The sequence below is a fragment of the Gigantopelta aegis genome, chromosome 11 (assembly GCF_016097555.1).
Source record: "Gigantopelta aegis isolate Gae_Host chromosome 11, Gae_host_genome, whole genome shotgun sequence".
Classification (NCBI taxonomy): domain Eukaryota; kingdom Metazoa; phylum Mollusca; class Gastropoda; order Neomphalida; family Peltospiridae; genus Gigantopelta; species Gigantopelta aegis.
In genome coordinates this window covers 6,517,705-6,542,853 of record NC_054709.1, presented here as the reverse complement: position 1 = coordinate 6,542,853, position 25,149 = coordinate 6,517,705, and the positions used below count along the sequence as shown (strand labels likewise).

Here is a 25,149-nt window from a genome sequence, read left to right as displayed (position 1 = left end):
AAGTATTATTTTATTCTTTACAAATTTACATTGATATATTTAATTAATTCTTTTTTTCTTTTGAAGACAATAATTATTTTATTTTGACAAATTTATATTGTAATTTATTACTAATGTCAGTGAAAGTGTTACCATTTAAAGCAATGTTCCAAGTTACTTCCTGTTGCACTACAATTATGTAGCTTGTAGGCGTAACTTTCTCCAGGCATTCAGCAATCGCTATAATTTAGGATAGACACGCTCGTGGTCTAACTATGGTATACACCACGAGCAAAATTATGGGAAGGAAGGAAGGAAATGTTTTATTTAACGACGCACTCAGCACATTTTATTTACGGTTATATGGCGTCGGACATATGGTTAAGGACCACACAGATATTGAGAGAGGAAACTCGCTGTCGCTACTTCATGGGCTACTCTTTTCGATTAGCAGCAAGGGATCTTTTATATGTACCATCCCATAGACAAGATAGCACTTACCCCGGCATTTGATGTACCAGTCGTGGTGTACTGGCTGGAGCGAGAAATAGCCCAACGAGCCCACCGACCGTGATCGATCCCAGACCGACCGCGCATCAAACGAACGCTTTACCACTGGGCTACCCAAAACCCTTCTTTTTTCTTTTTTTCCCCCTTTTTTTTTGGGGGGGGGGGGGGGGGGAACTCTTCTTAATAATTATTATATCTAAGGGGGAACTTCCCATTCAATGCTGATTGCTGTATTAATTAGTTTAGCATGTTTTACTAGACAAACCATATGAAAACACAGATACACTGTGGGATTTGGTTGCCGGTAATGCGTTTGATTTTCTGACACCATGGGTGAGGGGTTGGTGGTAATGACTATTTGATGTTAATGTTGGTGTTATCTATTTTAGGTCGTCAGGTACTAGGGCTTACGTGCATTTGAACAAGCTGTTGTAGCATCTGTCCTGGGCACAAGAGCTAGGACAAACCGCCTGATGACAGGTGCAAAGGAGCACCAGCAGCCCGACCGTGGTCGGTAACAGGCGGATGGGGGGTGGGGGGTGGGGGTGGTGGTGGTGCTATGGAATTTTGATGGAAAGAAAGAAAGAAATGTTTTATTTAACAACGCACTCAACACATTTTATTTACGGTTATATGGCGTCAGTCATATGTTAAGGACCACACAGATTTTGAGAGGAAACCCGCTGTCGCCACTATATGGGCTACTCTTCCGATTAGCAGCAAGGGATCTTTTATTTGCGCTTCCCACAGGCAGGATAGCACAAACCATAGCCTTTGTTGAACCAGTTATGGATCACTGATCGGTGCAAGTGGTTTACACCTACCCTTTGAGCCTTGCGGAGCACTCACTCAGGGTTTGGAGTCGGTATCTGGATTAAAAATCCCATGCCTCGACTGGGATCCGAACCCAGTACCTACCAGCCTGTAGACCGATGGCCTACCACGACACCACCGAGGCCGGTAGGAATTTTTAGGGAGCAAGGTTAATGCCAAAGAGAAAAAGGTGCGCAATTTTGATTGAGGAAATGTGGGCGCAATTTTGAACGGTTGGTCGAAAGAGAAAGATTTGAAGCTAACATAGGTTTTGATATTAGTAAGTCGAGAGTAGCTCGTTAATTAGACCTCTGCGATGCTGGGGTGTCTCCCTAGGTTGCCCATAGGCCCTTAGAAAGGGTCTGACCGCTTCTGGTCGTGGCATGATAACCCAGGGGAGACTCGTGCAATTGTGTAAACACCGGTAGGCAAGGCGCTGTTGTTCCGGGTTTTTTTTTCAGATGTTGTTGTAGTTGACGGCGTCCTCCTCTTCCGTGTCACCATGTACCAAGTAGACCACCAGCAGCAAGTATTTGGGAGTGGGGTAGGGTAGGCTGGTATTATTTTGTCCAGCTTCCCCTGGGTGCAGTGCAATTGTGTACTCGGAGCCGGTATTCTTTTGTCCGTGTACGTGCTGGACCATTAAATGGGGGCGGGTGCATTGTTATCATTAGTCAATGCACCCTATGTACTGTTGCGGTTGTGCATGCTGTCTGTTTGTAAACCCTAGTTTCATGTTGAGGTTGTTCCTATTGTCCTAAGTCCCTATTCTAATGTAATCAACGGCTATCCAAGACCCTCCCTCCCCCTGTCTTTGGATTATAATGAAATACAATGACGGGGAGGGGGGGGGGGGGGGAGATATACTAGCCTGGCTATCTAATTTGAAGGGTGTTTTCCCTAATAATGTAAGTATTGGTTAAAAAGCCTAGTGCTTAGCATACTTAATTTGGTTACCAAGAACAATGCATCTATTAGGTAGGGAGTCAACTATCGGTAGGAAGAATAGTATGTAAGCAATTGTATACATGCAGTAGGTTGAATTTCGTCCCCCCCCCCCCCCTCCCCCTTAAATTCTTAGCTAAGTTTGCACACTTATTGGTAATATGAAGTTAGATTATGTCTAATAGGTAAGCTTACTTGGTATCTATCTGGTTGTCTGGTAATCTGGTTGTCTGGTTTCTTATCCGCCTCTTCTTCTGGAACCCTAAGTGACTCACCTTATATTACTATAATAGAGCTTGTATTTGGTAGTACATGGTGCAAATACAAAGGCAAAGTCGTGAAGGTTATTTACAGTATTGCGGCGTCCAATTAAGGGGATAACCACCGCAATAATTTCCTAAAAAGAAGAAGAAGTAAAGAACATTTATATCTACAAGTATACAATTTTATCGGATATAATTAATATCGTGCTTTAACTCCTCATCGTTGATCCCCTGGGTTGGAGTGCATAGTCAAGGACGAGTGCTTAGGGTCGCTCCTCCATCCGAGGGACGTACAGGTGAGGGGTGTTGCATGTCATTCGTTGTTTGGTTAGATATATATTATGTTAACCATTCCACCATTATCTCCCCAGGTTTGGAGTGCATAGTCGAGGTCGAGTGCTTAGGGTCGCTCCTCCATCCGAGGGACGTACAGGTGAGGGGTGTTTCATGTCATTCGTTGTTTGGTTAGATATATATTATGTTAACCATTCCACCATTCTCTCCCCAGGTTTGGAGTGCATAGTCGAGGTCGAGTGCTTAGGGTCGCTCCTCCATCCGAGGGACGTACAGGTGAGGGGTGTTTCATGTCATTCGTTGTTTGGTTAGATATATATTATGTTAACCATTCCACCATTCTCTCCCCAGGTTTGGAGTGAGTGCTTAGGGTATCCGTCGAGGGGTCGTCAGTGCCATTAGGGGAGTGCGCGAGGTCGAGTGCTTAGGGTCGCTCCTCCATCCGAGGGACGTACAGGTGAGGGGTGTTTCATGTCATTCGTTGTTTGGTTAGATATATATTATGTTAACCATTCCACCATTATCTCCCCAGGTTTGGAGTGCATAGTCGAGGTCGAGTGCTTAGGGTCGCTCCTCCATCCGAGGGACGTACAGGTGAGGGGTGTTTCATGTCATTCGTTGTTTGGTTAGATATATATTATGTTAACCATTCCACCATTATCTCCCCAGGTTTGGAGTGCATAGTCGAGGTCGAGTGCTTAGGGTCGCTCCTCCATCCGAGGAGTCACAGGTGGAACGGGTTTAACAGTAAGATCTAATTTAATTGGTATCGAACGAGTTTCGGTTGCTTGTTACCATCCCGCCATTGATCCTCCGGGTTGGAGTGCATAGTCGAGGTCGAGTGCTTAGGGTCGCTTCTCCATCCGAAGGATGTACAGGCGGGCGGTGTTAAGCACTAACTAGTGGTTGTTGTGTCTTGCTCTATGAAGACGTTTCCAATTAAATTATTTTTCGACCGAGTTGGAGTGCATGCAGGTATATGGTCGCTGCTCCGTGTCAGTCGAACGCCGGCGGAGCGAGTTGTTTGGTGGCGTTTAGAGTTTAGGCTTGGTGGACTGAACGAAGTTGAATATGGCTTTAAATATTTCTTGTTTATATTGTTTATCTGGATTAAGTAGTGAGTTAGGAGTAATTATGGTGGCAGGGTTGGCTTTAGTTAGTGGTTCAAGCATGGGTTTTCTGTGATTGTTGTGCAGCGTGCAATCCAGAAGATAGTGTTTCATGTCTTCTGGGGTGCCGCACTCACAGTTAGGGTCTTTATTGGTTATTGTGAAAGAGCATTTATTAAGTTGCATTTATTTCCCTATTCTACGTTAGTGATAATTTTATCTATTTGAGAGATTGGATGTTTAGGTCTTAAATAGTGAACTATTGGTTTAATATTATAATGCCATGTATTTTGTGTTTGGTCCCAACTTTCTTGCCATTTATTAATGTAGTGTTTCCTAGCTTTGGGCATGAGTTCGCCGATGCCTACTGGGAGTGTTTTAATTCTGTTAGTGATTGATAGTGCTGTTTTGGCTCCATAGTCTGCTACTTCATTGCCAGTTATTCCTACGTGAGCTGGAACCCATTTGAAAACAACGTTAAGTTTAAGTTGGTTTATTTCGTTAAGTTTATTATGGATGGCTGCTATTATGTCCGGCATAGTAGATGTATTTGTTTGAAGTGATTGTATAGAGCTAAGACAATCTGAGAAGATGACATTTTTATTATAGTTTTGAGTTTTTATCCATATGAGAGCTTCATGAATGGCCATTCCCAATCTGGAGCTCGACGCGGTAAGACGTGTTTCTTTCGCTTGTGTACACTGCACGTGCTTTCGTGTGCTCGACTTGGGGATCCTTCATTTCGTTGTTTTGTAAATCAAGTTTTCTACTGGGATGTATGCGGCCATTGGAACTGATTGAACGCTGGAACGCTTCTCGTTTCGACAGCCTGCATCACCAAGTTGGATTCTTTTTTAGCGAGATTCCTTGCCTCCACGTCATTTCTCCGGCTCACTATGACGGCCATTCTGCAGAACGCCACGGTTGTTCGCGTTTAGTCTCTACATGTCCGAACCTGTCCTAGCAGCACTGGAAGATTGACCGCCCCACTCTAAGAATAAATAGGAAGCGGGGTCGGCCCCTACTACTCTTTTTTTAGACTTTACTTTGCTTTATAGTGATACCATCTCGTATCCTCCGGAGTCGGGCCCGTCCGCACCACTATACCAACCCATGACGACTGGACTATACCCTAGTCTGATACTCTCTCTCGTCCAGACGGATCCGGCTTCTCAAGATCTGTATTTCGGAACAGAACTACACCTTCAACGTCTCATGAATGTCAATATAGGGGTTTTCTTGACGGGATGCAACTCATCTCGTCCCTATAAGCTGTGCACCCAAACGGCCTTAACGAGGCCACTCACGTGGACATATCGATCGAACTTTAAACTTTTAGATCTGCGTTCAGAATTTTATGTCGAAATTACTTCTTCTTTTTTTAATATTATTAAGTAGTCCGATACTCTCTTCTTTCTCTTATTTGTTTTTGGACTGTCCTTCTAAAATGCTCCAAATTATATAAATATTCGGCCGAGCAGTCAACCGGCCTCGGTGGCGCAGTGGTTAAGCCATCGGACTACAGACTGGTAGGTACAAGGTTCGCAGCCCGGTACCGGCTCCAACCCAGAGCGAGTTCTTAAGGGCTCAGTGGGTAGGTGTAAGGCCACTACACCCTATTCTCTCTCACTAACGACTAACCAACTAACAACTAACCCACTGTCCTGGACAGACAGCCCAGATAGCTGAGGTGTGTGCCCAGGACAGCGTGCTTGAACCTTAATTGGATATAAGCACGAAAATAAGTTGAAATGAAACGAGCAGTCAATTGGCTTGTAACTTTTTATTTATTTATTTTAAAATTCTATTAACTTTTTTTTTTTTACTAATTGCTATTTTCAAAATTCTGCCCATTTTCAACTCTACCCTCCCCCTCACCCCATCCCGAGTCAGACCACCGATCTTATCGGAGGTCGGACTCTAGATGGGCGTGTTCGAAACCCTAGTGGTATATGAGCACGTTAAAGTAGTTATTTATCTATCTATCCATCTGGACGTCTAGCTATCTTACCGTCAGAGTACTCGGGCTATAGAGCGTGATAACTGTCCAAATGTCCGTCTAGCTCTCTTACCGTCAGTGTACTCGAGCTATAGAGAGTGATAACTGTCCAAATGTCCGTCTAGGTCTCTGACCGTCAGAGTACTCAGTCTATAGAGCGTGGTAACTGTCCAAATGTTGGTCTAGCTCTCTTACCGTCAGAGTACTCGGGCTACAGAGTGTGGTAACTGTCCAAATGTCCGCCTAGCTCTCTTACCGTCAGAGTACTCGGGCTACAGAGCGTGGTAACTGTCCAAATGTCCGCCTAGCTCTCTTACCGTCAGAGTACTCGGGCTACAGAGCGTGATAACTGTCCAAATGTCCGTCTAGCTCTCTTACCGTCAGTGTACTCGGGCTATAGAGCGTGATAACTGTCCAAATGTCCGTCTAGGTCTCTGACCGTAAGAGTACTCAAGCTATAGACCGTGATAACTGTCCAAATGTCCGTCTAGCTCTCTGACGGAGTACTCGGGCTACATAGCGTGATAACTGTCCAAATGTCCGTCTAGGTCTCTTACCGTCAGAGTACTCGGGCTACAGAGCGTGATAGCTGTCCAAATGTCCGTCTAGCTCTCTGACCGTCATAGTACTCAAGCTATAGAGCGTGATAACTGTCCAAATGTCCGTCTAGGTCTCTGACCATCAGAGTACTCGGGCTACAGAGCGTAATAACTGTCCAAATGTCCGTCTAGGTCTCTGACCGTCAGAGTACTCGGGCTACAGAGCGTGATAACTGTCCAAATGTCCGCCTAGCTCTCTTACCGTCAGAGTACTCGGGCTACAGAGCGTGGTAACTGTCCAAATGTCCGCCTAGCTCTCTTACCGTCAGAGTACTCGGGCTACAGAGCGTGATAACTGTCCAAATGTCCGTCTAGCTCTCTTACCGTCAGTGTACTCGGGCTATAGAGCGTGATAACTGTCCAAATGTCCGTCTAGGTCTCTGACCGTAAGAGTACTCAAGCTATAGAGCGTGATAACTGTCCAAATGTCCGTCTAGCTATCTGACGGAGTACTCGGGCTGCATAGCGTGATAACTGTCCAAATGTCCGTCTAGGTCTCTTACCGTCAGAGTACTCGGGCTACAGAGCGTGATAGCTGTCCAAATGTCCGTCTAGCTCTCTGACCGTCATAGTACTCAAGCTATAGAGCGTGATAACTGTCCAAATGTCCGTCTAGGTCTCTGACCGTCAGAGTACTCGGGCTACAGAGCGTAATAACTGTCCAAATGTCCGTCTAGGTCTCTGACCGTCAGAGTACTCGGGCTACAGAGCGTGATAACTGTCCAAATGTCCGCCTAGCTCTCTTACCGTCAGAGTACTCGGGCTACAGAGCGTGATAACTGTCCAAATGTCCGTCTAGCTCTCTTACCGTCAGTGTACTCGGGCTATAGAGCGTGATAACTGTCCAAATGTCCGTCTAGGTCTCTGACTGTCAGAGTACTCAAGCTATAGAGCGTGATAACTGTCCAAATGTCCGTCTAGCTCTCTGACCGTCAGAGTACTCAAGCTATAGAGCGTGATAACTGTCCAAATGTCTGTCTAGGTCTCTTACCGTGAGCGTACTCGGGCTACAGAGCGTGATAACTGTCCAAATGTCCGTCTAGCTCTCTTGCCGTCAGAGTACCTGGGCTACAGAGCGTGATAACTGTCCAAATGTCCGTCTAGGTCTCTTACCGTGAGCGTACTCGGGCTACAGAGCGTGATAACTGTCCAAATGTCCGTCTAGGTCTCTGACCGTCAGAGTACTCAAGCTATAGAGCGTGATAACTGTCCAAATGTCCGTCTAGTTCTCTTACCGTCAGAGTACTCGGGCTACAGAGCGTGATAACTGTCCAAATGTCCGTCTAGGTCTCTGACCGTCAGAGTACTCGGGCTACAGAGCGTGATAACTGTCCAAATGTCCGCCTAGCTCTCTGACCGTCATAGTACTCAAGCTATAGGGCGTGATAACTGTCCAAATGTCCGTCTAGGTCTCTGACCGTCAGAGTACTCGGGCTACAGAGCGTAATAACTGTCCAAATGTCCGTCTAGGTCTCTGACCGTCAGAGTGCTCGGGCTACAGAGCGTGATAACTGTCCAAATGTCCGCCTAGCTCTCTTACCGTCAGAGTACTCGGGCTACAGAGCGTGATAACTGTCCAAATGTCCGTCTAGCTCTCTTACCGTCAGAGTACTCGGGCTACAGAGCGTGATAACTGTCGAAATGTCCGTCTAGCTCTTTGACCGTCAGAGTACTCGGGCTACAGAGCGTGATAACTATCCAAATGTCCGCCTAGCTCTCTTACCGTCAGAGTACTCGGGCTACAGAGCGTGGTAACTGTCCAAATGTCCGCCTAGCTCTCTTACCGTCAGAGTACTCGAGCTACAGAGCGTGATAACTGTCCAAATGTCCGTCTAGCTCTCTTACCGTCAGAGTACTCGGGCTATAGAGCGTGATAACTGTCCAAATGTCCGTGTAGCTATCTTTCCGTCAGAGAACTCTGGCTATAGAGCGTTATGACTGTCCAAGTGTCCGTCTAACTCTATTACCGTCAGACTACTCGGGCTATAGAGCGTGATAACTGTCCAAATGTCCGTCTAGCTCTCTTACCGTCAGAGTACTCGGGCTACAGAGCGTGGTAACTGTCAAAATGTCCGCCTAGCTCTCTTACCGTCAGAGTACTCGGGCTACAGAGCGTGATAACTGTCCAAATGTCCGTCTAGCTCTCTTACCGTCAGTGTACTCGGGCTATAGAGCGTGATAACTGTCCAAATGTCCGTCTAGGTCTCTGACCGTCAGAGTACTCAAGCTATAGAGCGTGATAACTGTCCAAATGTCCGTCTAGCTCTCTGACCGTCAGAGTACTCAAGCTATAGAGCGTGATAACTGTCCAAATGTCTGTCTAGGTCTCTTACCGTGAGCGTACTCGGGCTACAGAGCGTGATAACTGTCCAAATGTCCGTCTAGCTCTCTTGCCGTCAGAGTACCTGGGCTACAGAGCGTGATAACTGTCCAAATGTCCGTCTAGGTCTCTTACCGTGAGCGTACTCGGGCTACAGAGCGTGATAACTGTCCAAATGTCCGTCTAGGTCTCTGACCGTCAGAGTACTCAAGCTATAGAGCGTGATAACTGTCCAAATGTCCGTCTAGTTCTCTTACCGTCAGAGTACTCGGGCTACAGAGCGTGATAACTGTCCAAATGTCCGTCTAGGTCTCTTACCGTCAGAGTACTCAAGCTATAGAGCGTGATAACTGTCCAAATGTCCGTCTAGGTCTCTGACCGTCAGAGTACTCGGGCTGCAGAGCGTAATAACTGTCCAAATGTCCGTCTAGGTCTCTGACCGTCAGAGTACTCGGGCTACAGAGCGTGATAACTGTCCAAATGTCCGCCTAGCTCTCTTACCGTCAGAGTACTCGGGCTACATAGCGTGATAACTGTCCAAATGTCCGTCTAGCTCTCTTACCGTCAGAGTACTCGGGCTACAGAGCGTGATAACTGTCGAAATGTCCGTCTAGCTCTCTGACCGTCAGAGTACTCGGGCTACAGAGCGTGATAACTATCCAAATGTCCGCCTAGCTCTCTTACCGTCAGAGTACTCGGGCTACAGAGCGTGGTAACTGTCCAAATGTCCGCCTAGCTCTCTTACCGTCAGAGTACTCGAGCTACAGAGCGTGATAACTGTCCAAATGTCCGTCTAGCTCTCTTACCGTCAGAGTACTCGGGCTATAGAGCGTGATAACTGTCCAAATGTCCGTGTAGCTATCTTTCCGTCAGAGAACTCTGGCTATAGAGCGTTATGACTGTCCAAGTGTCCGTCTAACTCTATTACCGTCAGACTACTCGGGCTATAGAGCGTGATAACTGTCCAAATGTCCGTCTAGCTCTCTTACCGTCAGAGTACTCGGGCTACAGAGAGTGGTAACTGTCCAAATGTCCGTCTAGCTCTCTTACCGTCAGTGTACTCGGGCTATAGAGCGTGATAACTGTCCAAATGTCCGTCTAGCTCTTTGACCGTCAGAGTACTCGGGCTACAGAGCGTGATAACTATCCAAATGTCCGCCTAGCTCTCTTACCGTCAGAGTACTCGGGCTACAGAGCGTGGTAACTGTCCAAATGTCCGCCTAGCTCTCTTACCGTCAGAGTACTCGAGCTACAGAGCGTGATAACTGTCCAAATGTCCGTCTAGCTCTCTTACCGTCAGAGTACTCGGGCTATAGAGCGTGATAACTGTCCAAATGTCCGTGTAGCTATCTTTCCGTCAGAGAACTCTGGCTATAGAGCGTTATGACTGTCCAAGTGTCCGTCTAACTCTATTACCGTCAGACTACTCGGGCTATAGAGCGTGATAACTGTCCAAATGTCCGTCTAGCTCTCTTACCGTCAGAGTACTCGGGCTACAGAGCGTGGTAACTGTCCAAATGTCCGCCTAGCTCTCTTACCGTCAGAGTACTCGGGCTACAGAGCGTGATAACTGTCCAAATGTCCGTCTAGCTCTCTTACCGTCAGTGTACTCGGGCTATAGAGCGTGATAACTGTCCAAATGTCCGTCTAGGTCTCTGACCGTCAGAGTACTCAAGCTATAGAGCGTGATAACTGTCCAAATGTCCGTCTAGCTCTCTGACCGTCAGAGTACTCAAGCTATAGAGCGTGATAACTGTCCAAATGTCTGTCTAGGTCTCTTACCGTGAGCGTACTCGGGCTACAGAGCGTGATAACTGTCCAAATGTCCGTCTAGCTCTCTTGCCGTCAGAGTACCTGGGCTACATAGCGTGATAACTGTCCAAATGTCCGTCTAGGTCTCTTACCGTGAGCGTACTCGGGCTACAGAGCGTGATAACTGTCCAAATGTCCGTCTAGCTCTCTTGCCGTCAGAGTACCTGGGCTACAGAGCGTGATAACTGTCCAAATGTCCGTCTAGGTCTCTTACCGTGAGCGTACTCGGGCTACAGAGCGTGATAACTGTCCAAATGTCCGTCTAGGTCTCTGACCGTCAGAGTACTCAAGCTATAGAGCGTGATAACTGTCCAAATGTCCGTCTAGTTCTCTTACCGTCAGAGTACTCGGGCTACAGAGCGTGATAACTGTCCAAATGTCCGTCTAGGTCTCTTACCGTCAGAGTACTCAAGCTATAGAGCGTGATAACTGTCCAAATGTCCGTCTAGGTCTCTGACCGTCAGAGTACTCGGGCTGCAGAGCGTAATAACTGTCCAAATGTCCGTCTAGGTCTCTGACCGTCAGAGTACTCGGGCTACAGAGCGTGATAACTGTCCAAATGTCCGCCTAGCTCTCTTACCGTCAGAGTACTCGGGCTACATAGCGTGATAACTGTCCAAATGTCCGTCTAGCTCTCTTACCGTCAGAGTACTCGGGCTACAGAGCGTGATAACTGTCGAAATGTCCGTCTAGCTCTCTGACCGTCAGAGTACTCGGGCTACAGAGCGTGATAACTATCCAAATGTCCGCCTAGCTCTCTTACCGTCAGAGTACTCGGGCTACAGAGCGTGGTAACTGTCCAAATGTCCGCCTAGCTCTCTTACCGTCAGAGTACTCGAGCTACAGAGCGTGATAACTGTCCAAATGTCCGTCTAGCTCTCTTACCGTCAGAGTACTCGGGCTATAGAGCGTGATAACTGTCCAAATGTCCGTGTAGCTATCTTTCCGTCAGAGAACTCTGGCTATAGAGCGTTATGACTGTCCAAGTGTCCGTCTAACTCTATTACCGTCAGACTACTCGGGCTATAGAGCGTGATAACTGTCCAAATGTCCGTCTAGCTCTCTTACCGTCAGAGTACTCGGGCTACAGAGAGTGGTAACTGTCCAAATGTCCGTCTAGCTCTCTTACCGTCAGTGTACTCGGGCTATAGAGCGTGATAACTGTCCAAATGTCCGTCTAGCTCTTTGACCGTCAGAGTACTCGGGCTACAGAGCGTGATAACTATCCAAATGTCCGCCTAGCTCTCTTACCGTCAGAGTACTCGGGCTACAGAGCGTGGTAACTGTCCAAATGTCCGCCTAGCTCTCTTACCGTCAGAGTACTCGAGCTACAGAGCGTGATAACTGTCCAAATGTCCGTCTAGCTCTCTTACCGTCAGAGTACTCGGGCTATAGAGCGTGATAACTGTCCAAATGTCCGTGTAGCTATCTTTCCGTCAGAGAACTCTGGCTATAGAGCGTTATGACTGTCCAAGTGTCCGTCTAACTCTATTACCGTCAGACTACTCGGGCTATAGAGCGTGATAACTGTCCAAATGTCCGTCTAGCTCTCTTACCGTCAGAGTACTCGGGCTACAGAGCGTGGTAACTGTCCAAATGTCCGCCTAGCTCTCTTACCGTCAGAGTACTCGGGCTACAGAGCGTGATAACTGTCCAAATGTCCGTCTAGCTCTCTTACCGTCAGTGTACTCGGGCTATAGAGCGTGATAACTGTCCAAATGTCCGTCTAGGTCTCTGACCGTCAGAGTACTCAAGCTATAGAGCGTGATAACTGTCCAAATGTCCGTCTAGCTCTCTGACCGTCAGAGTACTCAAGCTATAGAGCGTGATAACTGTCCAAATGTCTGTCTAGGTCTCTTACCGTGAGCGTACTCGGGCTACAGAGCGTGATAACTGTCCAAATGTCCGTCTAGCTCTCTTGCCGTCAGAGTACCTGGGCTACATAGCGTGATAACTGTCCAAATGTCCGTCTAGGTCTCTTACCGTGAGCGTACTCGGGCTACAGAGCGTGATAACTGTCCAAATGTCCGTCTAGTTCTCTGACCGTCAGAGTACTCAAGCTATAGAGCGTGATAACTGTCCAAATGTCCGTCTAGTTCTCTTACCGTCAGAGTACTCGGGCTACAGAGCGTGATAACTGTCCAAATGTCCGTCTAGGTCTCTTACCGTCAGAGTACTCAAGCTATAGAGCGTGATAACTGTCCAAATGTCCGTCTAGGTCTCTGACCGTCAGAGTACTCGGGCTGCAGAGCGTAATAACTGTCCAAATGTCCGTCTAGGTCTCTGACCGTCAGAGTACTCGGGCTACAGAGCGTGATAACTGTCCAAATGTCCGCCTAGCTCTCTTACCGTCAGAGTACTCGGGCTACATAGCGTGATAACTGTCCAAATGTCCGTCTAGCTCTCTTACCGTCAGAGTACTCGGGCTACAGAGCGTGATAACTGTCGAAATGTCCGTCTAGCTCTCTGACCGTCAGAGTACTCGGGCTACAGAGCGTGATAACTATCCAAATGTCCGCCTAGCTCTCTTACCGTCAGAGTACTCGGGCTACAGAGCGTGGTAACTGTCCAAATGTCCGCCTAGCTCTCTTACCGTCAGAGTACTCGAGCTACAGAGCGTGATAACTGTCCAAATGTCCGTCTAGCTCTCTTACCGTCAGAGTACTCGGGCTATAGAGCGTGATAACTGTCCAAATGTCCGTGTAGCTATCTTTCCGTCAGAGAACTCTGGCTATAGAGCGTTATGACTGTCCAAGTGTCCGTCTAACTCTATTACCGTCAGACTACTCGGGCTATAGAGCGTGATAACTGTCCAAATGTCCGTCTAGCTCTCTTACCGTCAGAGTACTCGGGCTACAGAGAGTGGTAACTGTCCAAATGTCCGTCTAGCTCTCTTACCGTCAGTGTACTCGGGCTATAGAGCGTGATAACTGTCCAAATGTCCGTCTAGGTCTCTGACCGTCAGAGTACTCAAGCTATAGAGCGTGATAACTGTCGAAATGTCCGTCTAGCTCTCTGACCGTCAGAGTACTCAAGCTATAGAGCGTGATAACTGTCCAAATGTCTGTCTAGGTCTCTTACCGTGAGCGTACTCGGGCTACAGAGCGTGATAACTGTCCAAATGTCCGTCTAGCTCTCTTACCGTCAGAGTACCTGGGCTACAGAGCGTGATAACTGTCCAAATGTCCGTCTAGGTCTCTTACCGTGAGCGTACTCGGGCTACAGAGCGTGATAACTGTCCAAATGTCCGTCTAGGTCTCTGACCGTCAGAGTACTAAAGCTATAGAGCGTGATAACTGTCCAAATGTCCGTCTAGTTCTCTTACCGTCAGAGTACTCGGGCTACAGAGCGTGATAACTGTCCAAATGTCCGTCTAGGTCTCTTACCGTCAGAGTACTGAAGCTATAGAGCGTGATAACTGTCCAAATGTCCGTCTAGGTCTCTTACCGTGAGCGTACTCGGGCTACAGAGCGTGATAACTGTCCAAATGTCCGTCTAGCTCTCTTACCGTCAGAGTACCTGGGCTACAGAGCGTGATAACTGTCCAAATGTCCGTCTAGGTCTCTTACCGTGAGCGTACTCGGGCTACAGAGCGTGATAACTGTCCAAATGTCCGTCTAGGTCTCTGACCGTCAGAGTACTCAAGCTATAGAGCGTGATAACTGTCCAAATGTCCGTCTAGTTCTCTTACCGTCAGAGTACTCGGGCTACAGAGCGTGATAACTGTCCAAATGTCCGTCTAGGTCTCTTACCGTCAGAGTACTGAAGCTATAGAGCGTGATAACTGTCCAAATGTCCGTCTAGGTCTCTGACCGTCAGAGTACTCGGGCTACTGAGCGTGATAATTGTCCAAATGTCCGTGCAGGTCTCTTACCGTCAGAGTACTCGGGCTACAGAGCGTGATAACTGTCCAAATGTCCGCCTAGCTCTCTTACCGTCAGAGTACTCGAGCTACAGAGCGTGATAACTGTCCAAATGCCCGTCTAGCTCTCTTACCGTCAGAGTACTCGGGCTATAGAGCGTGATAACTGTCCAAATGTCCGTGTAGCTATCTTTCCGTCAGAGAACTCTGGCTATAGAGCGTTATGACTGTCCAGGTGTCCGTCTAACTCTCTTACCGCCAGACTACTCGGGCTACAGAGCGTGGTAACTGTCCAAATGTCCGCCTAGCTCTCTTACCGTCAGAGTACTCGGGCTAAAGAGCTTGATAACTGTCCAAATGTCCATCTAGCTCTCTGACCGTCAGACTACTCGGGCTATAGAGCGGGAAGACTGCCTAAATGTCCGTCTAGCTCTCTTTCCGTCATAGTACTCGGGCTAATGTTTGCGAAAGTCATCCTATGCATTAAAGTAATAGAGTTCATAATTTCCGCTAGCCCAGACCAAAACATCACTAACCGTGGATGTGTCGAACCCCGGTGTTCGACATATAGACACATTTCCCCAGGTAGACTATGCTATTCAAGGAAAGCTAATTTTTCGGTGGCACTACAATATACAGTTGAAATATTAATGAACCGGCCACACTGGGCATTCGTTTAGAGCACATATTCATGCACGCCCCTAACGCCCAGGATAAGAATGTGCCAATCGATTTCGTAAAGCGTAACTGTAGGCTTTCTAGATTAAAACATCAAGTCAGTCGAACATGACATTTCGTGGTAGGCACGTGTTGTGTTGTGTTGGATAGCATCTCTCCTTCTCCGACGAAACAGGCGTTGCTCTTAATACTAAATAACAAATAATGACGACGTCACACTTGTGACGCAAGCGTTGAACCAAAGCGGCCAAGTGTTTACGATGACAACGAGTCTAGGGATTGGCGGAACGCTTGTCGGCTCATGTTGCGTTCTGTACGTATGCGAGCTAGCATTAGGCGTCTGAACGCTTTATGGATATTGCGTGGATTGGCCATGGATTTTCAATGTGGTAATTGTGAGGCAGCAGTACGTATTAATCTCCCACAGAATTTGTGAACCAGGTGTTCAGTGATATTTTTAAAAGAAACCCAGGTAAGGATGAGATTTTAATAACAATCTGTTTACTTGCTTTTAAAACTGATTACTAGCGTGGTTACCAGCTACCTACCTAGCTTCTTGCTCACTACTTTTTTCACTTACCAACTTTGGTGCATGCTTACTTTGGTGCTTTCTTGCTTACTTACTTAATTACTTAGATAGTTGCTTACGAATTTACGTACTTGCTTACATAGTTATGTACTTACTTAGTTACATACTTTCTTATAATTTATATATTTACTCACCTATTTATATACGTTTATAAAACGAAGTCGCTTATTTATTTTTTTTTTTTATTTTTTTTATATATATATATTTAAACTGTTCGTGTTTTCCTCCAATATACGGTCTGCAGGCCTTAAAGGGACATTCCTGAGTTTGTTGCATTGTAAGATGTTTTCGACTAAAACAATATGTGACGGGGATCCCATAATACCCGTAACCGAATAAAACACGATTATCCAAATATCTCTCCTAACTGTATATCTATTAGATCTCTCTGTAACGGGCAGTTTAAAACCCTAGTGTGGCTCGTCTAGGTATGATCAGAGATAAGATCTTATACAAAGTATATATTATTATAGCACGTTTAGTTCACTGGAAAACACAACAAAACCACAATACACTTTGGAATCTGTATTAACCTACGCTGACAAATGTACTGCCGCAGTAGTTAATTAATAACAACAATAATAACAACCCAGAACTGATCACTTAATTAGTTAATCTCTAGGTGTCTAGTTTACACAATATGCTAATCACTTCACCGTGACACAACACCCACACGTGTGATAATTGAGAAACGCTAACACACACACGTGCGATAATGGAGAAACGCTTCCAGGGGAACTTAATTAATAAAGGAATTACAACACTATTTTTAATTAACCCTAACTACTCATTCAATAACCTTGTAATACAGAATTAATACTGGTACCTATCACAATAAAGACAATAACCTACAGTTTACCTAGGTCCTCTAGGATGACTGGCTAAGCTTTATATATATATATATATATATATATATATATATATATATATATATATATATCAGAACGGCGAGCCTACAGATTACTGCGTCAGATGACCGGCAGCACCGTCTATATAATATTGGTACAATACAGTATTAAAATATTTAAATTCACATCAGTCACATCAAGGTTATACAACAGAGCAGAAATAATATATTTACCAAAGTCCAAACGGACTAATGTTCCCGGGAGGCCTTCCTTTTTGGTTCTCTCAGATATCTCTAAACCCTAGCTATTTATTCAAAACTCTCAGAGACAGCGAATATCGCCTGGGGGTACAAGGCGGTACCTCACGTATCATGTGAATTTTCCTCAACCACCACGCCGGCATATTTTTCTCTGATCGTCAGACTGGCTGTCGCCATACCGCGAGCAATCCCCTGGCCATACACAGCACTACCGGAGATATTACGTAACTACTAGCCACATGGCTCCGCACCTGGGCTGGGTGTGTATTAGAAGTACAGCTCGATGACCGTCGCGCAAAGGTATCACGTAACAAGTTGCCCATCTGGGCTTAAGTGCAATTTGGAACTGCACACGGCCTTCTAAAACAATTAATATCGCCACAGGCGGAAAGAAATTAAGAGCATGTACCGTCACACAATATTTCTACGATTAAACTTACATAATATTAAATATATTTTCTTGTTTAGAATATCAGTGGCTGTACATTCAGTGCGTTTCTGGTCGTCTTCACATTTGTAAGAAGCCCAAACTGGATTTTGTCTTCAAATAATTTCGTACGTATGAAAAAAACAATATTTTTGGAAATAAGATGAAATATAACCTAGTACAAATATTAGAACTATCAGAAACACGTTTAATATACAGCCACTAATATTTAATGCAGAAAAACGTATTTGATATGTAATTACATTCGTTAAAAAGTCGCTGTTAGTCGATAACATCTTAAAAAGTGCAGCAAACTCAGGAATGTCCCTTTAATCTTAACTTTTGTCAGTAGTAGCCCACTGGGCTATCAGAATATAAATTCTGGTAGCCCTAAAAATTAGTAGCCCCATAATTTTAATAAATTTCAAAAAGAGAGAAGAAAGCAAAACAGATCATCTGCTGAATACTCCATTGGCGGATCTAGAGGGGTCGCAGGAGTCTTCCGCTCATTTGAACTGCCCTCGTTATGGCTTTTAACAAAAGTATCACCCACAATTTACGATACTAACTTGCTCTGAAAATGCGTCTCTGGACATCTTTATTTCAAAACGTGGTATGTGCTACCGTGTCTACGAGATGGTGCACATTAAAGATCCCTTGCTACTAATGGACATATGTAGCGGGTTTCCTCTCTAACACTATATGTCGTTTTTGGAAGAATGCCCCAGAACCCGCCTACAGATCTCAATCCCTTTAGGAGCTCGACTGATATGCTTTTGGCATATTCATCAGGGGCGGATCCAGGATATTTTAATAGAGGGGGCCCAAAACCCGTTATTTTTGAAAATGGAATTTAAAGGTCCTTGACAAGCAGTATTATACCTATATTTATTTATGTCACTGTGTTTGTCAGGAGCGAATTATGGGGAGGGGGGGGTACCCAGTTGCACGGACCCCCCCCCCCCCCCCCGGTTAAAAAAACCCAAACCCACCACGTAGATCTAAATTGATGTCCACGTAAAATTTATAATTTCAAATTATAAACATTTACATATTGTTTCGGAAACCCCCCTTACCTAAAGCATAATCCGCCCCTATTTGGCTTCTATTCCGTGCAGGAAATCCCATCAGTATTGACGATAGAAAAATGAAAAATGTATCCTTCAAACTATATTAGTTGTACTGTTGGTAGTATACCGAATTATCGTGATTGTGGTTTAATTGTAGATTTACGTTTACGTCCAAACTAGGTTTACGATGCTTTGTAAAACTGGTCCCATAACTATACCTATATACCCACACGTTTTGGCACCGTCCTACACCCATGATTAGCCGTAGGGCACTCACTGGCTGGAACGGAGAAAACCAATCTCAGAATGGGTCTCCCTAAGGTGGTTCGATTCTTCGACTCGAGCACCTCAAGCGAGCGGCCTACCGACTGAGCTAGGTATTACTCTGGAAATATTCCGGTTGGTCAGTTTAATAGAATCGAGGTCAACCCACAACGCTCATCCGACACAACGCATAATCGGTTAGCGCTCTCCAAATGATGGTTATAGACTTTAATGTCCACTTAACGTCTTGATAGCGCTCTCCAAATGATGGTTCTTGTTTTTAATATTTATTTAATGTATGTTTTGCTATCGCACTTCAAATGATGATTCTAGATTTAGTGTTCATTTAACGTACGTCTTGCTATCGCTCTCGAAATGATGGTTATAGATTTTAATATCCATTTAACGTATGACTTGCTAGCGCTCTCGAAATGATGTTTCGAGATTTCGGTGTTCATTTAACGTATGTCTTGATAGCGTTCTCCAAATAATGGTTCGAGATTTCAGTGTTCATTTAATGTATGGCTTGCTAGCGCTCTCAAAATGATGGTTATAGATTTTAATATTCATTTAACGTCTTAATAGCGCTCTCCAAATAATGGTTCTAGTTTTTAATATTTATTTAACGTATGGTTTGCTATCACTCTTCAAATAATGGTTCTGGATTCAGTGTTCATTTAACGTATGTCTTGATACCGCACTCCAAATGATGATTCGAAATTTCTGTGTTCATTTAGCATATGGTTTGCTAGCGCTCTCCAAATAATGGTCCTAGATTCAGTGTTCATTTAACGTATGGCTTGCTAGCGCTCTCAAAATTATGGTTATAGATTTTAATATCCATTTAACGTATGTTTTGCTAGCGCTCTCGAACTGATGGTTTGAGATTTCAGTGTTCATTTAACATATGACTTGCTAGCGCTCTCGAAATGATGTTTCGAGATTTCGGTGTTCATTTAACGTATGGCTTGTTAGCGCCCTCGAAATCGTGTTTCGAGATTTCGGTGTTCATTTAACGTATGGTTTGCTAGCGCTCTCGAAATGATGGTTATATAGATTAATATTTATTTAACGTATGACTTGCTAGCGCTCTCGAAATGATGTTTCGAGATTTCGGTGTTCATTTAACGTATGGCTTGTTAGCGCTCTCGAAATGATGTTTCGAGATTTCGGTGTTCACTTAATGTATGGTTTGCTAGCGCTCTCGAAATGATGGTTATATAGATTAATATTTATTTAACGTATGACTTGCTAGCGCTCTCGAAATGATGTTTCGAGATTTCGGTGTTCATTTAACGTATGGCTTGTTAGCGCTCTCGAAATGATGTTTCGAGATTTCGGTGTTCATTTAACGTATGGTTTGCTAGCGCTCTTGAAAGGATGGTTATATAGATTAATATTTATTTAACGTATGACTTGCTAGCGCTCTCGAAATGATGTTTCGAGATTTCGGTGTTCATTTAACGTATGGCTTGTTAGCGCTCTCGAAATGATGTTTCGAGATTTCGGTGTTCATTTAACATATCGTTTGCTAGCGCTCTCGAAGTGATGGTTGTATAGATTAATATTTATTTAACGTATGGCTTGCTAGCGCTCTCGAAATGATGTTTCGAGATTTCGGTGTTCATTTAACGTATGGCTTGTTAGCGCTCTCGAAATGATGTTCGAGATTTCGGTGTTCATTTAACGTATGGTTTGCTAGCGCTCTCGAAATGATGGTTATATAGATTAATATTTATTTAACGTATGACTTGCTAGTGCTCTCGAAATGATGTTTCGAGATTTCGGTGTTCATTTAACATATGGCTTGTTAGCACTCTCGAAATGATGTTTCGAGATTTCGGTGTTCATTTAACGTATGGTTTGCTAGCGCTCTCGAAATGATGGTTATATAGATTAATATTTATTTAGCGTATGGCTTGCTAGCGCTCTCGAAATAATGGTTCAAAATTTCAGTGTTCATTTAACGTATGTCATAGCGCTTTCCAAATGATGGTTGGAGATTTTGATGTTCATATAACGTATGTTTTGCTAGGGCTCTTCAAATGATGATTCTAGATTTAGTGTTCATTTAACGTACGACTTGCTAGCGCTTTCCAAATGGTGGCTCAAGATTTCAATGTTCATTTCAGTCATTTCATTTAACCTTGATTTTTTTTCCGACACGATAACTGAAGTTGGGGGTGGGGGTGGGGTGGGGGTGGAGGACACAATCTCTAGTTGGGGTACAAACCAGATTTTAATTTTTTTTATTTATACTGAGTAGGACAAAGACACCACAACAGGAAACAGACAAAAAAAAAAACTGAAACAAAAAAAACACCCCCAAAAAACAAAAAACAAAACAAACAAAAACAAAAACAAAACCACAAACAAACATATATAATAATACAAAAGCCCGCAGATTATAATGCAATTGCACACCGTAGGCCTAATCAGGCTAATGTTTTTTGTTTTGTTTTGTTTAAATTGATACCATTGTGAGAAGCAATCAAGAAATCTATATTTCACAAAACAGCTGTTTGAATTTCAATTAATACAATATATTATGTTAACCGTAGTAGACAGCGAAGTATATGATATCTAGGATTAAATGGCGATCAGTATTATATACACTTATATTCCATCCTGCTACAAAAACATTTTGTAATAATAATTTCAGTTTGATTTGACGTAGGAAAAAAATGTAAACGGTGTTGGGTTTTTCTTTGTGTGGAAATAACACAAAATTACTATTTTTATGTGCAAGTTACACAATGATCTGCTGAGAAATAAATAACTTGTAGTAAATTAGTTCCCTGTGAGACGGACTGTAGTATGAAAATTGAATAATAAAAGAGCTACCAGTTATTATCAAAGTGATGTCTCGAGTTAAATATATTTCAATTTTAACGAGCTACTCCTCACCCACCCCCACCCCCCACCCCCCTTACAAAAATGGCAGCACGTACGCATATGGGAACGTCTGAATACGAACACGGAAATACAATACATTTAATGCATAGAATAATATTTGAAACCATGGACATTTAACGAAAACATTCTACAGCGTATTTAGAGGATAAAGTTTGCTTTGTTTAACGACACCACTAGAGCACATTGATCGGCTATTTGATTTAAAAAAAGGTAATTCTAACACATAGTGTTGGTGGAAATCCTCTACATTTTTCCATTAGTAGCAAGGGATATGTTATGTACCATCCCACAGACAGGGTAGCATATGATATACCAGTCGTATCTGGCGAGCGAGCGCTTTACCACTGGGCTACGTCCCGCCCCTTTGCAGGTTGCATAGTACCAAAGAAGAGAGTACCGTGTCAAGGTTCGACGTTCACCGTCAAATATTTACGGAGTAAAAGCAGCTGTGGGTGTGATTGGTAGTAATATGTGACATTGATTATTTGTGCTAATACTATTATCCATTGACAATAAATAAATACACTTTTATTTTGTTATACAGTTGTTATGCAGTATATACCAGAGGTTGAAACTAATGCGGGGTACCCCCAAAAATGGAACTGCAATTTTCAGCAAAATTGACGGTTGCTATTAAAAACATAAATTAAATCTCTTAAATGATACGTGACCCCCCATTTTCTTGCAGCTAGATTAGATGTGAGGTGCCATACTTTCTATTGCTGTACTTCCTGGGTGTGTTGAGACGCTGCTTATATCAGTTTGATTAGTAAACGTTAACATTACCGGCAATAGGAATTGATTTGGTCTAATGGAACCTATAGCATATATTCACTATATTATCATTATTTTATATTGTGTGCCATTTACTGTTATTTGACAGTCATAATTGCTTAATTAGGTTACACTCAGGCATGGGAGTTCATAATGACCTTGATCTTGGCATTAATTTACTGTGCACTGCTGAGAATAGAGTTTGAAAAAAAGTCTGTGCTGACCAATTGGAGATTTTGGCCCATATTTTTTACTTAAAATATTTTAAAGCTTATTTATCCAAGGTGATGGACATGTCATATAACACTAATCTTATTTAGGATAATAAGTCTAGGCAAGATGAAATAAGCTGTTAGTAATAATTCATTTTTAGTTAAAAAATAATGTTAGCTGATATTAGGTTAAGCGTTTAGATCTCCATTAACAATGTGTATTTGAATGCAATTGGCTCTGGAATGACTATATTTAAATAACCTGATCTCTGCTGTAATTTTAACATACTTTGTAGGTTGGTGAATTATGTTTTAGGCAAATATGGGAGTTTTTACAATTGTTTTTGTGAGTTTGGCAAAAACATTAAAATCTACAAAAGTGGGTTCTGTGTAGCCATTTTGCATTCTCTTCTTTATTTGTACACAAATATAAGCTTGGTAATGATAGCTTTAGGTCAGTTCATTAAATCTTGTCCATATATTCAGTGAGTTTTCTATAGTAAAGGGTATTTGAAGTATATACCAAGTACAAGAGCAATTTTGACACATTTGTTAATCTACCTAGGAGTGTGTTAGTATTATCTTCCACTATCACCACACTTGTAAAGCTATATTTTCCAATATTACTATGTAAATGATGTGTTACATTACAGATTGTAGTAATGCATACGATATAAATATTATATTCAGTTAAAACAGAAAATAATTAAAGAAAAATGACTTTCGCACTCTTTTGATGGATTGAATGTGCTTTTTTTATGACAAATAAAAAATAAAGATGTAAAACCCTAATGATAACTCTAGATATGATACATGTCTGTAAGCACCAATCACTGGAGATTATCAATAAAATATCAACAGATATATTGGTAGCTGTCAGTGGATTTAATAATGCATATATAAAAACCAACTAGGCTGATGGGTTTGAAAATATTGCATTCAGTGACTTGACATCCAAGCATAGTCCATACCTTGGGTGTTTACCCCACCATGATGTGTACCACATTAATGTACTACTATTTGTGGATGCAGTGGTGTTCATTTCAGATACCACATGTAATATGCTTTTTTTCTAGTGAAGTTCTTATCATATGCCCATTAAAGTCTTTCAAAACACAGGGTCACTGCAATAAATGAGTTTTAAGGTAATTATTTATTGGAAATGAGAGACTCTGACTAAGCATGCACAACCAACCCATAGTATGTATCTTGAAGAGTAGTATTTTTTTTTTTTTTTTTTTTTTTAAATATGATACATTGCATTTGTATACAACTTTGTATAACACTGATGCTTCCTGAGGTGTACATTAAATCAGGTTGCACTGTAGGAACAACACTTTCAATTATGTTGTCACATCATATCAGAACACAGAAGATCCTGATAGTCATGAAAACACCCAATTGGACACTTTTTGAAAAATATATTTTTTTTCATATAGGTTGCATAGTACCAAAGAAGAGAGTACCGTGTCAAGGTTCGACGTGCACCGTCAAATATTTACGGAGTAAAAGCAGCTGTGGGTGTGATTGGTAGTAATATGTGACATTGATTATTTGTGCTAATACTATTATCCATTGACAATAAATAAATACACTTTTATTTGTTATACAGTTGTTATGCAGTATATACCAGAGGTTGAAACTAATGCGGGGTACCCCTAAAAATGGAACTGCAATTTTCAGCAAAATTGACGGTTGCTATTAAAAACATAAATTAAATCTCTTAAATGATACGTGACCCCCCCCATTTTCTTGCAGCTAGATTAGATGTGAGGTGCCACACTTTCTATTGCTGTACTTCCTGGGTGTGTTGAAACGCTGCTTATATCAGTTTTATTAGTAAACGTTAACATTACCGGCAATAGGAATTGATTTGGTCTAATGGAACCTGCAGGATAATGGAGCACGGCCATACTGATGATGTAGAAGCGAGGCTATATTCACAAATCGGGTGTTAAATCTATGCATCTTGCAATGTATTACTAGTATAGAATAATGATGTAATTTCCAGTTCCTGGGCACTAAGCACGTGAACTTACCTTTTGTGACACCCAGTAGCCGATGTGTATTGTTTTTGTGCTGGGTTATCGTTAAACATCCATTCATTCATTCGTTCGTTCGTTCGTTCGTTCGTTCGTTCGTTCGTTCATTCATTCGTCCATTCGTCCATTCATTCATTCATTCACTCAATCTTTCGTTCATTCATCCATCCATCCATTCATTCATTCATTCATTCATTCATTCATTCGTTCGTTCGTTCGTTCGTTCGTTCGTTCCTTCATTCATTCATCCATCCATCCATCCATCCATTCATTCATTCTAAGCACGTAACCTGTTCAATACATTTACAATGGCGCTTTTAACGTTTGATAAATGACAAAGAAATGATCGTAGCGGTAAACACTTATTTTGACCGAAGCCATTTTACATTACCGACTACTTACAGAATTAACTTCGACAATAATCGACAGACCGGTCGCATATAATTGTATTCATGCAGTGTGGTGCGGGACGTAGCTCAGTGGTACAGCGCTCGCTTGATGCGCGGTCGGTCTATAATCGACCCCCGTCGGTGGACCCATTTGGCTATTTCTCGTTCCAGCCAG

General features: G+C 43.3%; 2 protein-coding genes across 2 annotated transcripts in view; both read left to right on the top strand.

Annotated features, from left to right (window-relative positions):
- Nucleotides 1–25,149, top strand: part of LOC121385305 — a 250,701-nt gene that overhangs the window by 18,496 nt on the left and 207,056 nt on the right. The window lies entirely within an intron of this gene.
- LOC121385303 (acid-sensing ion channel 5-like) overlaps nucleotides 15,380–25,149 on the top strand; it is a 110,530-nt gene continuing 100,760 nt past the window's right edge. Inside the window, exon 1 of the mRNA XM_041515926.1 lies at nucleotides 15,380–15,655. The gene's annotated coding sequence lies outside the window, so the exon portion shown is untranslated. The remainder of the gene's footprint in view (nucleotides 15,656–25,149) is intronic.